Source organism: Protopterus annectens, chromosome 6.part0 (assembly GCF_019279795.1).
Source record: "Protopterus annectens isolate FY-2018-M chromosome 6.part0, PAN1.0, whole genome shotgun sequence".
Classification (NCBI taxonomy): Eukaryota; Metazoa; Chordata; order Ceratodontiformes; family Protopteridae; genus Protopterus; species Protopterus annectens.
The window spans coordinates 1,476,688,880-1,476,706,252 of NC_056737.1; positions in this window are offsets into that span (position 1 = coordinate 1,476,688,880).

Sequence of the window (17,373 nt, forward strand, 5' to 3'; positions counted from 1 at the left end):
TGGCTGAATTTAAGTAACTTAGCTCTACTTTGCTCCCCTGTGGCCTACGGTGCCCTGGTTGGCATGGCGCACACGTCCGCACAAACACATTGCACTGGGTAAATCATTTTTAAACATTGGACAACTCTATTGAGCTGGGTAAAGCACTATTATACAATGGGCAACTCTGTTTAGCTGGGTGAAGTGCTATTAAACTATGGGCAACTCTGTTTAGCTGGATAAAGCGCTATTAAACTATGGGCACCTCTGTTTAGATGGGTATAGTGCTATTAAACTATGGGCACCTGTGTTTAGCTGTGTAAAATGTTGCTTAACGGCAGGCTATTATATATCTGGGTCTTTCCAAAATATATATTTTGTTTGCTGATACATTGGCCATGTCACTGCTTTTAATAACATTTTATTCATATTTCTCTGGTATTATTTCAAATACTGATTTAAAACATAAATAAGAAGGGGTGTGTTGGGACTCGAACCATGAATGCCTTCTCTTTGTGCATACACTCTACCATTACGCTATTGCTATTTGGATAAATTTGCATAAGTAGTTCTTTTATGCTCTTCAATGTCACAATTGCTAACTGTAGATAAGCAATGGGCACACCCGTGCAAACAAGCGCAAATACTGGCAGCTATATCATGGATTTTAAAAAAAATAATAATATTTTCTGTTTTATACCTCTGATGGGGGTTTACAGTGTCAGGGAGTGTGGTGTTGGGTGCAAGTACATTTGAGTGGACTCGCTCTTGTCTGTTGACGTTATGCTTTTTAAAACCTTGCAGGGGCGTGGACTTTAAGACTGCTCTGCAGTTGGACACGCCCCCTGCTTGGCTACTCAGTCTGTGTAAGAGTTACAGTGAGTCAGCGTGCCGTCATGAATATTCATAGCACGCTGACATCATACCGTTCAACTGTGGCCTCCGAGTAAGACATATTAAGTCTTATACGGAGGTTTCATGAATCCAGCCCTAAATGTTAGCTGAACTGATCTTAAGTATAGGTTTGATAGAGATAATGTCATTGATGCCTGTGGGAGTAGATGCATTGAGCAGTATTTGCCAACACAGTTCTCTCTGCTTAAGAACAAGCTCACAATTTCCTCCCCTGGCAGATTTTGTAACTCTCTTCAACACAGAAAACACATTTTTTTTTAAATCACTGCACACTGTTAAACCAGGAAGTAAAATGTATTATTTATTTCTATTGAGTTCTGGCTACATTGGAACAAATGTGTTTAAACTGTGGATTAAAGGTTTCTATGGAACTTCTGGTATGGGTTTTTTTCTTATTTTATACAGTGAGTTCTTTACACTGTGAGGTTACTAGTTCACCTTTTTTACATTTTTGGCAGGGACTAGGCCCCCCGCACCACCTGCAAATTATATATATCAACTCCAAGATCACACTACAGTGAGGAAAACAATAAATTTCCTGAGCCTCACATACCACAAAATCCATTCAAAAGCATTGAGTTTTCAAAAATCTGATCATATGGTCTCAACCATATGGAACTAGAGTTTCTGAAAACTCGATCACCTGATAGGAACTCTTATATATACATATATGTATATATATATATATATATATATATATATATATATATATATATATATATATATATATATATATATATATATATATATATATATATATATATATATATATATATATATATATATATATATATATATATATATATATATATATATATATATATATATATATATATATATATATATATATATATATATATATATATATATATATATATATATATATATATATATATATATATATATATATATATATATATATATATATATATATATATATATATATATATATATCATATATATATATATATATATATATATATATATATATAAACATATACTTACTTACCTCAGGCTTACAAACCTCAGCTTTGGCCGGCTAAGATCTAGCTGTATTCAACTGGACGTATAAGAGAATTTAAGTACCTTTATCTGCACTTTTTTTCAAATAATACAGTATTTAAAGTGATTAAATTGTGTTGCATGAATATTAACTGAGCAGGAAGTTTTGAATCTGCTCTTCATTCAGTGTATGCTTAAATTTTATTATCTGAACTGTTAATAGCAGCAGTCTGCATTTAAAGTGGAACCTGTGCGTTGAGAGACAGCCTTACAAGACTATCTGCAAATATATAGAGCTGAGTATATTTTTCTGTATTATTCTGTATTATAGAGCTAAATTGTTGCTTAGATATCTGTTGTCTTAGTGTTCTGCAAATATACACAGATCAGTATATATTTTTTGGTTTTATAATTTGCACTCTGATTCCTCACATCTCTGTTGAAACTCCCCCCTTCCTGTTCTTGGTTGTAGTTTAAATTTGGTGGCTTTTGCAGTGCCTGCCCCACTGTAGATTTGATCTAGGACACTCCCCCAGTCCCATCGTTTTACCGCATTCTTCCTAATAAACCCTTTCTGCACTTGCTTTTAGTCCTTTTTAATTTAATTACATTTTTTTTCAAACTGTGTGTGGACTAATATTGCTACATACTCAAGTGTGCCAGCTTGCACTGCATGTGAATTGTTTTTACTACTGTTTTTGCTACTTTTCTGGGAAAAAAAATTGTAAGCCTGTTTCCTACCTTTCCTGTAATTAGTGTTCCAGATACAGATTTGCTGTATCCAGGACTATTTGTAAGCTTCTGAGCCCCCAAGCCTTTCTGTGTTGGAGGGAAGCCTTTTAGCTTATCAGTGGGAGTGGTAAGCACTAGGTAACCTGTCTACCACATAAGGAACGGTTCTGGCCCAGAATTTGTAGTTATTGGCCATTTGGGCAGTCTTCCATCTCTCTTAACTTTCGGATTTGAAGGCCTGCATTTGCACTTGTTTCTGTCCTGTAACTTCTGGGCCCATCTCATTTGCTCACTCAAAAAAAAAAAATTATCTGATTTTACTGTATTTGTGTTTCTTCCTACTTTATTTTGCTTTTGCGTCATCTTAACAATACTCAATTGTATTTATTACTGCTTGGTGTAACTCATTCTAAGCCTTTTAGTTTAAGCACTTGGGCTTCAGACCAGTTGTTTTACATTAGGAAGGTTTGTGGTCTGCACTGTGATGGCAGGACAGGTAGCTTACATCCTTCTAAGTTGGGAATTGCTGATTGAGGGCTCAGTGTCTGTTATTCTAAAAGTGTATTAATTCTGTTTTAAGCACTTCAGCTTCAGGCCAGTTATTTTACATTAAAAGGGTTCGTGGTCTGCACTCTTGTGGGAGGAGAGGCTGGACTCTGCCCTTCTAGCTGGGAATTTCTGGTTAAAGGCTTATAGTGCCTGCATATCTAAACTGCTTCTTACTGAAATTGGTACACCTTGTTTGCTGTAGCATAGACTAGATCCAGGCCTGCTGAATCTAGCTTTGTTTGTATAACTTGGGCACTAATCCAGGCATTCTTTAAAGTATTCAATTGTATTTATTACTGTAACTTGAGTAAAGTGTAGCTATCATTCTAAGTCTTTTGGATTAAGCACTTGGGCTTCAGACCAGTTGTTTTACATTAGGAAGGTTTTTGGCCTGAACTGTGGTGGCAGGACAGGTAGCTTACATCCTTCTAAGTTGAGAACTGCTGATTGAGGGCTCAGTGTCTGTTATTCTAAAAGTGTATTAGTTCTGGTTTAAGCACTTGGGCTTCAGGCCAGTTATTTTACATTAAGAAGGTTCATGGTCTGCACTCTTGTGGGAGGATAGGCTGGACTCTGCCCTTCTGAGCTGGGAATTTCTGGTTAAAGGCTTATAGTGCCTGCATATTTGAACTGTTTTTTTTACTGAAATTGGTATACCTCTATGCTACAGGCCTGCTGAATCTAGCTTTATTTGTATGCTTGTTGTTTGTTTCCTTGTTATTTCCCTGAAATGCTAATTCCACCTAAAACATGGCTTTTCAGCACTTCTGTGGATCCCTAGTGATATCTGCATTGCTTACTGTACTTATTTCCTTGTTTCACTTGAAAGAAAGTTACTGTTTGTCGTTTTTGCATTTAAGTTACCTGTAACACATTGCATTTAAGTTACCTGGCACTTGCTCACTAAAGCAATTATATAAGTCAGCACTAAAATATTAAAAGCACTACACCCTCACAAACTCCCCTTGAGTACCTCCTTCCCCATTGGCCTTTTTTTTCAGTTATAAAGGAATTCCCAATACTATTCTAGCATGTCCAAAGGTCAGTTGTCAATCTCCTCTCCAGTCCAGCTGGTGAATCTGGGAATCTTGAGGCAATGTTACAACTGCCTCATGTACACAGACAACCCTCTCCTCCTCCCAACAAATTCCAACACATGTGAGAGATGCAACCATATAACCATACTGGAGGCTAAGCTCTCTGAACTCTGTACTGGCGAAACCAGTCAGGAGGAGAAGGAAACCACACTCACTACAATTCCAGTATCACATAGACCTACCACGACAGAAAACCAAACACATAAACACACAAAAACATACTCGGAGGCTCTAAATAAAAATCTGCCTAAGCAGCAGAGACCTCCAAAGCAGACACCCAAGCAACCGCTACCCCAAAACAAAACACGTGCAACACATAGCTCACAAAGCCAGTGTGCCGAACAGTCACGGCCCTTAAGGCTAAACAACACACCTGATACACTTGTAATAGGTGACTCTATCGTCAGGCACATTGATGTCCCGCTCACCAGGCTGAACAAGGTAGAAGGTCACAGTGAGCTGCCTGTCGGGCGCTAGGATCCACCACATAACACAAGCACTCAGGTCATTCCAAGGCAAGTACAAATATGACTCAGTCATTGTCCATGCTGGTGTGAATGACCTGAGACATACCTCCCTGGACTTCATGAAAAGAGGCATTGAGGAGCTCTCTGAGCATGTAGCCCAGGCCGGTATGACCCTGACCTTGAGTAGCATCTTACCCTGACCAAGAATGACGCCACAATATGAAGACAAGATGATTAATTTCAACAATTGGCTTAAGTATTGGTGTCATTCAAAGGGGATCCAATGCCTGTCAGCCTGGGATGACATGCTTGACAAGCCACGATGCTTCGCTAGGGACGGCTTGCACCTGTCACCCCTGGGCTTTCAGATATTGACAAAGGCTCTTGCTACCCCCATAGAGCTTTTTTTAGGCAAGGCTCAAAAGACAAACCCACCTCCATAGGTATCACAAGGGATAAGAAACTAAGAGTAATGCTACACAACGCCAGAAGTCTAAACCTCAAGATGCACGCACTCAAAACTCTCCTTAGCATGGAGAACATCGATATCTGTGCAGTAACAGAAACCTGGTTCAAGGCTCCCGAGAGCACCCCAGCACTACCAGGTTATACCTCATACCATGCTTTTCGGCCCCAAAACTTGAACTAAACCACAAAAGGAGGGGGAGTATCAATATTCATCAAAGATACCCACACCTCCAGGTTGGTGGCACAGCACGAAGCATCAGAGACTATCCATGTGCAACTAACAGTGGGTAAAACTGCCTTCCAGTTTATAGCCTGCTACAGACCACCTTCCCAAACCCAGGAACCCCACTCGGCCTTCCTGAGAACACTGGAAAATATGAAGGTCTCTCCAAACACCATTATATTGGGCGACTTTAAATACCCAAACATAGACTGGGAGCATTACTCTAGCTCCAACACCCTAGCCCAAAGGTTCCTAGAATTTATAAACTCAAATGCTGTGGAACAACTTGTTACCAATCCCACAAGAGGGGAAAACATACTGGACATGATCATCACCAACATGGGGACTCTATGCTCCAGACCAGAAGTGTATCCCTCACTGGTAAGATCAGACCATAAACTAATCTCACTGGATATTCACATCCCGACTCCAGCCCCTGCCATGAAAACCACAGCAAAAAACTTCTCTAAAGCAAATTTCACACTCCTCAAAACCAAGGTGGAATCCTTCAAAGCCCCCGGGCCTGTGGAAAATATGGCCCAGACCGCAGAATCCTTTATAAATGCATTCTATGAACACCTTCAGGAATGCATGGATCATGCAATCCCAAATAAAACCAAGACCCAATCCTCCAAAGGCAGACATCCTGTCTGGTGGACCCAGCCATAAACAAACTATACAATAGAAGGAGGAAGCTACTACATGATAGAGCAAAATCCCAAAAAGGGAAGGCATCTCTAATCAGTATTAGCAAAAAACTACGGGCACTCATAAAATCGTCTAAGGCCAGCTTCGAGAGAAAAATTGCACAGGACACTAAGGATAATCACAAGGCTTTCTTTAGTTATGTTAGGAACCTGGGTGGGAATTCCCAGATATGCTCAGAATTAGTCCAAAATGACAAAAAATACACCGAACCCACAGACATTGCCAACATCTTAGCTGACAGGTTCAGCACAAACTTCTCCCCACCAAAGGGCAAATATCTATCCCAGCAGAGTGCTGCCCCTGACATCTCAGATGCTCAGGTAAGAGCTGCCCTCTCCAAAGCAAAAAACACAGCATCAATGGGACCAGACGGTGTCCTGGGCTGCATCCTACATGAACTCCAAGAAGAGCTAAACCCAAACATAAAACTACTGTTCAATCTCAGCCTTACTACAGGATATGTACCCAAAGAGTGGTGTACAGCAACAGTGGTCCCTCTCCACAAAGGTGGTGCCTCAACGGATCCTGGAAACTATCACCCCATTAGCCTGACTAGCTTGGTCTGCAAAGCTATGGAAAGGATCATCATGGACCTCATAAATAAAGATATTGGGGACCTACAGACACTGAATCCTACCCAGTTCGGCTTTGTTAAGGGCAGATCTTGCCTCTTAAACCTGGTTGATTTCTTTGAAACAGTCACCAAGGCCACTGATGAGGGGAAGGTGGTCCACACAGCCTACCTGGACCTCACAAAAGCCTTCGATACAATACCCCACTTGGGCATTATAGATAAGCTCACCAGCTTAAATATAAACCCCTATATCACTAGATGGGTTGCAAACTGGCTCAAGGACAGAACCCACATGGTTAGAATTGCTGGAGCCATGTCAGACTCCAAACCAGTTACATGGCATCCCACAAGGCTCAGTCCTGGGACCTCTCTTGTTCAGTATGTATTTCTCGGAGGTACAGGCCAACACAGAAGGACTGTGGCTGACCAAGTTCGCAGATGACTGCAAACTGGGTGCCATAATCGACTCTCCAGCTGACACATGCATCCTCCAAAAGGGCCTCATAGAAACAGACAACTGGTGCCAGAGCCATGGCCTCAAGCTAAACGCCAAAAAGTGTATAGTCATCCCCTTTGGCAAAAACAAAGTGCCCACAAATTACCACATAGGTAGTAATCCATTAAGTACAGAAGAAGTAATTAGGGACCTGGGGACCCAAGTTGATAGCAATCTCTCATTTGACAACCACATGGCCAAAGTGGTTAGAAAAACATTTTATATAGCCCACCTAATCATGAAGGGATTCACATCTAGATCAGGGAGGTCATCGTGCCTCTTTACTCATCCCTCATCAGGCCCATAATTGAGTACAATGCCCCTTTTGGGATGTACCTTACCAGACACCTGCAGCAACTGGAAAGACCCCAAAAGTACCTCACCAAGAGGATCAAAGGGCTCAAACAGATGCCATATGCTGCCCGGTTAAAGAAACTCCAGCTCTACTCAGTGGCATACTGTCTGCTCAGAGGCGATCTCTGCCTGACGTATAAAGCCATGTCCAACCTGGAATTAATGGACATGCTGCACCTCAGAAAATCCAAATCCCATCAAGCTAAGCACTCAAGAGACTTGAACCTCAGCACTGAAATAAATAGGACATGCTGGAGAGACATATTCATAACCCAGAGGCTCCCTTCACTCTGGAATAAAATCCCAGTCCAGGTTAGGCAGAGTCCCTCATTGTCTCTCTTCAAGATGAATCTTGATGAGTGGATGGGAGATCGTAGGTTTACCCCGGGTATCACTTCTGTGTCACTGTTAGACAGAGGCACAGTATACTAACCTCGAAAAAGGGCATAGCAAAATTAATTTAAAATGGGTGGCGAAAGCCAAACACACTCTGGCTAGGATTATAAATGCCCTATGAATCTATATGTATACATAATGTATATATATATATATATATATATATATATATATATATATATATATATATACACACACGCATAAATAAATATGGATACATGGATTTACCTACCTTCGTCGAATGGCACTAATGCTGACACCAAATGATTATAGATAGATATAGATATAGATGTCGATATTGATAAAGTGTTCTTGCTAGGGAAGTGCTGGAGGCAAAAAGGATATAATGATTAATGATTTCTGGGGTAAATAAATTATACAGTGGATAACAAAAACATGTGCTCCAAAAAGCAGAAAGTTAGCATGTAAATAAAGAGCAGAGATATAAGATCAAGGCAAAATGTCATACCTTTATTAAATTATAAATATAATGAAGAATAGCAACCTGATTTTCACAAGTACCTTGAACTTTGCCTTAGCTTCATTTTACAGTAGTATATCTGATTATAATTGTATAAAAAATAAATTTTCACTGCACATCATAAAATAGGGCTATGATATTAGATTATTGTACCAGTGAAAATAAATGCCTCTGCGTGTATTTTTTTTCCAGACAGTTCACAATCTAACAATTTAATTTCAAAGTAGATACAGCTAATTTATGACTAACATTATAATCTCAGCAGTATACTGAACAGCCTTTCCTGAAGACATCAGTGTTACTTCACTGATGCCTGTTTAGAAAGGTACAAGCAAAAAGCAAATAACATTTTCATGGAGCTACAAAGCTATTAATGCCAAGCAGAAGAGGTTCCAAACTACAATAGAAATTAAATTATAAATATAAATGAGAAAATCTGCAAAAATGATGAAACCGAAACCAGTAATACATTTTATTTCCTACTATATTATGTCTGAGTGTTAAAGTCACTTCAGAAAAAATAAAGAAAAGTGTACCATACCAGCTGAAATGTAAATTTAGATACTTATTGCAGACTGCTGAGATCACGGACAGTTTCACTATATGATGGCAGAGTAAACAAAGGCAAATAATAACAAGCACTGGTGATGACCCAGCTCTGAATTTAGCAGATGCACGAGAAGGCAGGCAAAGCTGAATTCTACAGAAGCATAATGACCCACATTCAGCTTACAGCCAGTAAAAGTTGGCCAAGAGTGCAATAAATTAGCATTTGTGGTTTGCCATATGTATTGGAATGAATTAATATATTGTGTACTCTAGAAGCCCAAATGGAATTAATTTTAATTCACAGTCCTGATATATAAAATACTTTTTTGTATTGCAAAAATAAATAAATAAATTAAATTAAAAATGTAGATATATGCAAAAAGAGAGTGATCTTACACTAGCAATTAAGTGGAAAAAATTAAGAAACTTGCAGAATTTATTACAGAAGTGTGTGTTCGTTATGCTGTTTAAGTAAAGGGATGAAAGAAGCAATGTGAGTGTTTATATGTGTGTTGGTATGTCAAGTGTGTGTGTGTGTGTGTGTGTGTGTGTGTGTGTGTGTGTGTGTGTGTGTGTGTGTGTGTGTGTGTCTGTCTGTGTGTGTGTGTGTATCTGTGTATGTGTACGTGTGCATTCTTATTAAGACATAGCCCATAGCTCCTACATTATTGACTGGATGACTGAAAGTTATCATATACAGAGAGGAAATGTTAAACTGAAGCAGAGAATATGGAAGCATGATGATGTAGTCAAAGAATAAAAGCATGTAGCAGTGAAATAATTACTGAACATGTCAAGCATGAAATGGTGCATATATAAATAACATATTAAGCATGAGAAGGTACATAAATGAATAACATAACAAGTATGGGAAGGTGTATAAATAAAGAAATGACTGTCTCGTTTTATATATATATATATATATATATATATATATATATATATATATATATAACATTTTTAAAAATGAATGTGTATGACTCATTAAGAACATAGGGTTCATAAACATGGTGTGATACCATGTTCCTAAAGGCATAATGCACTAACAATTCCCTGCAGCTAAAAATGAATATGTATAATAAATAGCACAAGCAGATGCACCCATGTGATGTAGGAAGAACTGTACTACAGCACGTAGGCATACATTTCACTAGAATCATTGCTCACTGAAACATAATATGCTACCAGGCCTCAGGTTATGATACAGGCTAACATTTCTTACTTTACAGATGTAACCAAACATTTTGACAGTGAAGTATTCAGTAAATATTTCTTCTGTATTTCTCTGCTCCACTCTTAACACCAAAATACTCAGCATGCTGAGAGAGAATGGTATAATGACAAAGAAGGAAAGAGATTGTGTCAAGTTGAATGGTAACCACAAAAAAACACAAAGTAGCACTTTGCTACTTAATTTCTGAACAAGTTTGGTCTGAGTATTATGGTACAGAAGAAACAATGTGATCCAAGAACAAGCATCCATTCAGCACTCAGTAGGCTATTAAAAGTGTTCAACTCCTGTAACAGTCCAGTATCTCTTCCACTTCACCTCATTGAGAAATCTGTTAATAAGTGAAAACTTAGAGAAATAAATGCATAGAACTCTGAGAAAGATGAAAATTTAGGAATGACCATCATGCAAGGCAAAATGAGTTCCAAACAAAAGTACAAGTCCTAATATTTCAAAAAATGAACTGTAAAAAAAAATAAATAAATTCTGAAACACACTGATATATTTTAAGTGCCTTTGTGTGTTGTGTGTGTGGGGTCTTTACTCTCATCATCCTCAAAACCCTGTTGGTATACTCCAAGTTAATGTAGCCTCAGACTTACAGTGAAATAGACCATATTCACTGTGGAGGTTCTACAGTTACAAAAATGTTAGACAGTCCTCAAAATCATTTTGAATCAGGCTACATAGAATGAGTGAACTATGTTGAAGAACAACCATATGTCACCTTTGGTGATAAGGAGATATAGTTTGTCTACTGTATTCAGTCACATGGAATGTTTGATCACTTATGGAAAATGGGTGCTTTTAGAGGACTAGAAATGCCTTCTATAGAACTAAGACACTAAAGGTGAAGCTTGGGGAATGTATAATCAATCATTGTTCATAGTATTTCACAAGTATTGACCTTGCTCTAAGGTGCAGCAATACCAGAATTAGTACATACAAGTAGAAGGAATGGGCAGCCAAAGTCCTCTATATCATGGAGTCCAGGGTAAAATGAAGTTCTAGTAAAAAAAATGCTGTAAATGTGGAACAGGAACTTTTGCAATATGCCATTTTTCTGTTTGAGAGATAGGTGATTTTACAATGTACTAAGAAGTGCAATAGAAGTTGTATGCTTCAGATGGGATCCCTGGAAAAGTAAAGAGAAATTACATTTACTTGTCAAGCACAGTGTAAAGTATTATAAATATAATGGATAGTAAGACTTGGATAAGTATGAAAAAAGTTTGTAAGCACTGGAAATATGTAATAGAAGTGAATGACTAGATGGAAGGAATACAATATGGATTTATAATTTTGTCATGATCAGATAGGATTGGACATTAGAAGGGAAAAGAGAGATGGAAGGGCAGAGTGTTAGTGGCAGATGGATGTTAGAAAAATAATATCTGGTTACAGAAAGTAGTTTTTACTGAGAGGGTGGTAGAGCTCTTTAACACACCAGAAAAGAAAAGCTGACATGAATACTAATACAAACAAAATAAATAAATAAGGTGGTAGATATGAAAATAGCAACCAGGAAGATGATCAGACTGGCCGTGGAAATGTACAACACTCAGAGAATGGACAGCTCAACCTTTCTACAGAGCACTTAAAAATCCGTCTGAAGTTAAAGAGACTTGAGTTGGAGGCTAAGCATTTGGAAATAGAAGCAGCAGAGAGACTGAGGTGTTATAGAGTGAGGAAAATGAGAAACTGCGATGTCTGAAGGCTGAGGAGAATGAGAAATTGCTATGCCTGGAAGCTGAAGTGAAGGAGAGGCAGAGGCAGGATGAAAAGGAGATGCTGACCCTTCGCCAGAGTCATGGAAGTAATGAGGAAGGGAGTAACCGAACCCCAGAAGCAAAAAAACAAGGTCAGCAAATTTCATTCACAGTTTACAGAGGGGGATAATTTTCATAGTTTCATTCACATGTTTAAACAGTATAATGTCGAACAAAGGCTCTGGATACGGTTCCTGACCCCCTTACTCCATGGTAAAACTGTAACTATTTTGTCTAAACTGTTTGACACTGATTTCTTAAATTATAATGCTGTAAATAATTGTTTGCTAGAATTTTTTAAGCTAACACCTAAAACTTATAGGAAAAGATTTTGTGAGCATAGACACAAGGCAGATGAAAGTGTGTGCAAATATGTTGCTAAACTGAGCACTTAGTTTCAGAGGTGGGTAAGTGAATGTCAGGTCACCACTTTTGAAGGGCTGGCAGACCTTTTGGTGAGGGAACAAGCCGTTAACACTTTGCCTGAGGTCATGAGGATATGGTTAGCTGATAGACAATCCCTTACTGTAGATGAGTTGGGGAAGAAGGGAGACCTATAACTAGCAAGCAGGGCCTCCCTGCACAGGAAAGGGACACCCAGTGCTGCTCATGGGTCTAAGGGAACCCATGGTGGGCAGCTCAGACTGCCCCAACAGAATCTGCTAGTAGCAGGGGAAGCCACTAGTCCAGGTACATGTTCAGGACCTAGGGTTACATGTTTTAAATGCAACCAGTGGGGCCATGTGGCATATAGATGTTCACAAAGGCAAGGTGGGGAACAAAAGGTGAGAGAGTCAGTAAGTGGGAATGGCAAAACGCCAACATTAGGTTGTCTTGAGACAACAAGGGTACCAAACTACTATCCTGCAGATGTCCTGATAATGAAGTATTTTGATAAGGCAGTACCATGTGTTTATGCAGTTACATGCAGTCAGGCTTGGAGACAAGCATGTGGGTCTGGTAGCCTGGGGGAGACCCAGACAGACAGCACACTTGCAGCCAGGACTACTGAGGTGGCTACTTCAGGGAGGGAGCTGCCCTGTAGCAGTGAGACTGAAGCTGAGCTACAGCTGGTTGTTGGTACTGATGTTCCCTTGGACAGAGGAACTGCAAAGGTAGAGGTGAGTAGTAGTACCCAGGCTGACAGCGAGGCACTGCTGTTAGAGGATGCTAGACATCCTGTGGAAAGGGAGCTGGGATGAGTTACAAAGAGAGAGTTGAGACAGGCTCAGCTCTCAGACCCTACATTACAAGGTCTGAGGCAGGTAGCTAGTGAGGCACCTGATTCTCAAGGGGATAGGGAGTCTGTATACTGGCACAAAGGGTTACTGTATAGAGAGTGGACCCCTGAGGGAGGGCAAGAAGGTGAGAGGATACAGCAGTTGGTAGTGCCTAGAGCCTACCATCTGGCACTTCTAGCCACAGCCCATGATATTCCCTTTGAAGGTCATCTGGGCATAAAACATACAAAGAGATGTATTATTTAGAACTTTTATTGGCCTGGGATTTCCAGAAATGTAACAGTGTACTGCAGGACCTGTGAGCCATGCCAAAAGGTAGGCAAGGCACGAGACAAGGTGAAAGCTCCTTTCATGCCTTTGCCTGTGATTGAAGAGCCATTTCAGAGGATAGCTATGGATATTGTGGGGTATCTGAATACCCCAAATTCCACAGGGAAAAAGTATATCCTAGTAGTAGGAGATTATGCTACCAGATAACCTGAGGCAGTGGCGTTGTCCTCCATTGAGGGGGAAAAGGTGCAAATGCTTTGTTAGAAATTTTCAGCAGGAAAGGTTTCCCAAAAGAAATACTGACTGACAGAGGTGCCAATTTCATGTCAGATCTGCTGACTTGTCCATGGAAGTACTGTGGGGTGAAGCACCTAATGATCACCCCCTACCATCCCCAGTCTAATGGTCTTGTTGAGAGGTTAAACTCTACACTCAAGTCCATGCTATGGGCATTTGCAGACAAGTTTAAGAGGGAGTGGGACAAATATCTGCCCCATCTGTTGTTTGCTTACAGAGAGAGGTTCCCCAGAAATCCACAGGTTTTTCTCTCTTTGAGTTGTTGGATGGGCATAGGGTAAGGGGGCCTCTAGGATTAATTTGTGATGTGTGGGAAGGTGAGTGTGAATCCCATATGGAATCTGTTGTGGCATATCTCCTAAACCTCAGGACAAGGCTCAGGGAACTCATGGGCTTGGCCCAGGAAAATCTGTCAGAAGCCCAACAGCAGAACAAGGTGTGGTATGATAGGAATACTCGAGCTAGAGAGTATGCTATAGGGCAGCGGGAAATGGTTCTCATTCCTGTCAGACATAAGCTACAAGAAACTTGGGAGGGACCCTACAAGGTGGTAAAGAAGGTCAGTAATGTTAACTGCATGGTAGAACTGCTAGGCAGGAGGCAGGAACACAAATTGTACCATGATAACATGATGAAAGGAGGGGAGGGACTTTTGCTGAGTATTTGCAATTGACTGCTGGAGGAGTCTGAGGGAGATCTGGTGACTGATCTCCTCAATGAGGCTTGGACTGAAACTTCAGTGGCAGGGGTAGCAATGTCTCAACAGCTATCTCCTACCCAGGTTTGGGAAATCCGAGTAGTGTTACAGGAGTTTGGAGACATATTCACTGGGAAACTAGGGTGCACCCACCTCATGCAGCACCAGGTGGGTACAGGACCCCAAAGGCCTATTAGGCAGGCCCCTTATAGGGTGCCTGAGAGAGTCAACCAGACTCTGAGGGAGGAGATACAGTAAACATTGGAATTAGGGGGTAATTCGAGAGTCCAACAGTCCCTGGGCCTTCCCAGTGGTGCTGGTGCTAAAGAAGGATGGCAGCATCAGGTTCTTTGTGTACTACAGGAAATTAAATAGTCAGACAGAGTCAGATGCTTACCCCATGCCTAGAACAGGTGAAGCCCTAAAGCAGCTGGGTGGGGCTGAGTATCTTACCACCATTGATCTTACCAAAGGTTGCTGGCAGGTGCACTTGACTCCCAGCGCTAGAGAGAGGTCAGCCTTTGTGACACTTTTGGCTTGTATGAGTTCACAAAGATGCCCATTGGGATGAAATATGCCCCAGTGACTTTCCAGAGGCTGGTAGATCATATCCTAGCAGGAGCAGTAGATTGCATCCTTGCTTACCTAGATGATATTGCCATCTACAGCCATTCCTGGCAAGAGCACCTTCAGCATGTCAGGAAGGTGCTGGGCAAACTACAGAGGGCAGGGTTGACCATTAAGCCCAGCAAATATTAAGTGGGTATGGCAAAGGTCTCCTGCCTATGATATAGAGTGGGAAGTGAAAATATCAGACCAGAACCTGCCAAAGTGGAAACCATTCAGGCATGGCCTGCAGCTGTTACCAAAAAGCAGGTGAGGGCATTCTTAAGGACAGCAGGGTACTACAGAAAGTTCATCCCCAGTTATAGTACCATATCTGCACCCCTCACAGACGTGACAAGGAAAAACAGGCCAGATAAGGTAGTGTGGACCACAGCATGTGAGCAGGCATTCCAGAAGCTTAAAGAAGCTTTGGGAGGACCCCCTATGTTAGCCAGTCCAGATTACAGCAACTAATTTGTTGTGCAGGTGGATGCTTCAAACCATGGGGTGGGGGATGTATTTAGCCAGATTTCTTCACAGGGAGAGGAGCACCTAGTGGTTTATCTCAATTGTAGGCTCCAACCTAGGAAGAATGCTATGCAACTGTAGAAAAGGAATGTCTAGCTATAGTGTGGGCACTGCAGAAACTTCAGTCTTGTCTGTATGGAAGGAAATTCACTGTAGTTACATACCCTAATATGGTTACATTGAGCCAGCCAGCAAAATGCCAAGTTGCTATGCTGGAACCTAGGGTTGCTCGTATATTCTATGTCAGTGCACGACCGCAGTGGGATTAGCAATGCCAAAGCAGGTGGGATCTCAAGACAGGGAATGGGGTAAGGTATACCCAGATAGAACTAACCCTCTCAAACAACGTTTCTCAAAGGTCACTTGAAAAACTAGCTTGACTTCTCTGGGGGGGAAGCATTGTGAAGGTTGCCAGCCTAGCTAGATAGAATTTTGTAAATAATGATATGTCCTTGTAAATATTAATGTAATCCACAGGCTTGTTTGACAAATGTAAGAAACTGTGTATGTTCTGAGCTTCAAAAATGTAACTCCAGTGCATCCTGCTGGAAAAAAGCTGATAAGCAAAGGGTTTTATGACTGTGTTTGATCTCGAGCTCAGAGACAGGATGTCTGGGCTAGGAAATTTTTTCTATTGTTCTAAGACAGAGATAATTACTAGGTTTTACATGTAAAGTGACTTTTTTTGCTGTGGCTTCCTGGCAGGTGTAGATTACAAAAAGAAATGTTAACGTTTTAAGTTCTGTAAGCCTGGGAAACTTAAGAAAAAGTGTCAAGAATGATGTAATCTGAAATGACTCAGCAGGAATGTGTATTATCAATTTAAGACTTTCTCAGAGAGAAAGATTGGGCATTTTGTATTTTGTTCTGAAGCTGACAACAACTCACCAGCACTTCTCATCTATATTTGCTTGCTCTGTAAGTAGAATTTAGAATAGTAATTTCTCTTAGAAATAGACAGGAATATAGCCAGATTAGTCTAGCTGTTTTCTATACTGATGTCAGACTGTCCTACAATATTGTTTTAAAGTATTTTCTTGTGATTTCTTAACTCTCTTTTAGCACTGTATTGAATTGATGAGTATTGTCTTGTGTTTTTATTATTTATTATTAAATATTTTAAACCTTTTAACTGCGTCTGTTTTGTGTAGAGATAATTTAAGCTCTTACAGTACTTGCATGTATTTGGTGATACTGTATAAGCCACCCCAATAGCCTTAGCCCTGGGTTACACTTATTATTTGGATAGCAGTAATAGCACACAGTGAAATTGGTCACCCTTTGTGAAGGGCCTTATAGTTGCTGATAAGTAGTGGTTTGTGGCAGTGATTTCTACCTTATAGTCTGGGCAGGAGGGGACATTGCTGGAGAACCTGTGCCAGCCACCCCCAGGAGTGTCTGTGTGTTTGTATATAATTCAAATCTTAAAGTGTGCATGTGTCAGCTACTTGGGCAGGGACACAAAGCACTGGTGGTGCTGGAGGTTTTGGCTTGACCACTCAGCTGAGATATATACCCTATAGCTGTGCCATTGGGGAGGGAGCCTTATTGGGGATCTGGAGAAAAAGGGGAGAAACCAGCCCCAGACTGACTTTGATCTCTGTGTGCTCTTAAGGGAAATTGTACTTTACTATGTGTGTACTTGTTATCCTCCCAATGTGGGCGCCCCTCACTGGTGCTAGTGGTGAGGATTGAGGCTTCTTGATTACTGGGCCAGTGCATGGGCATCACACTTATTGTTTAA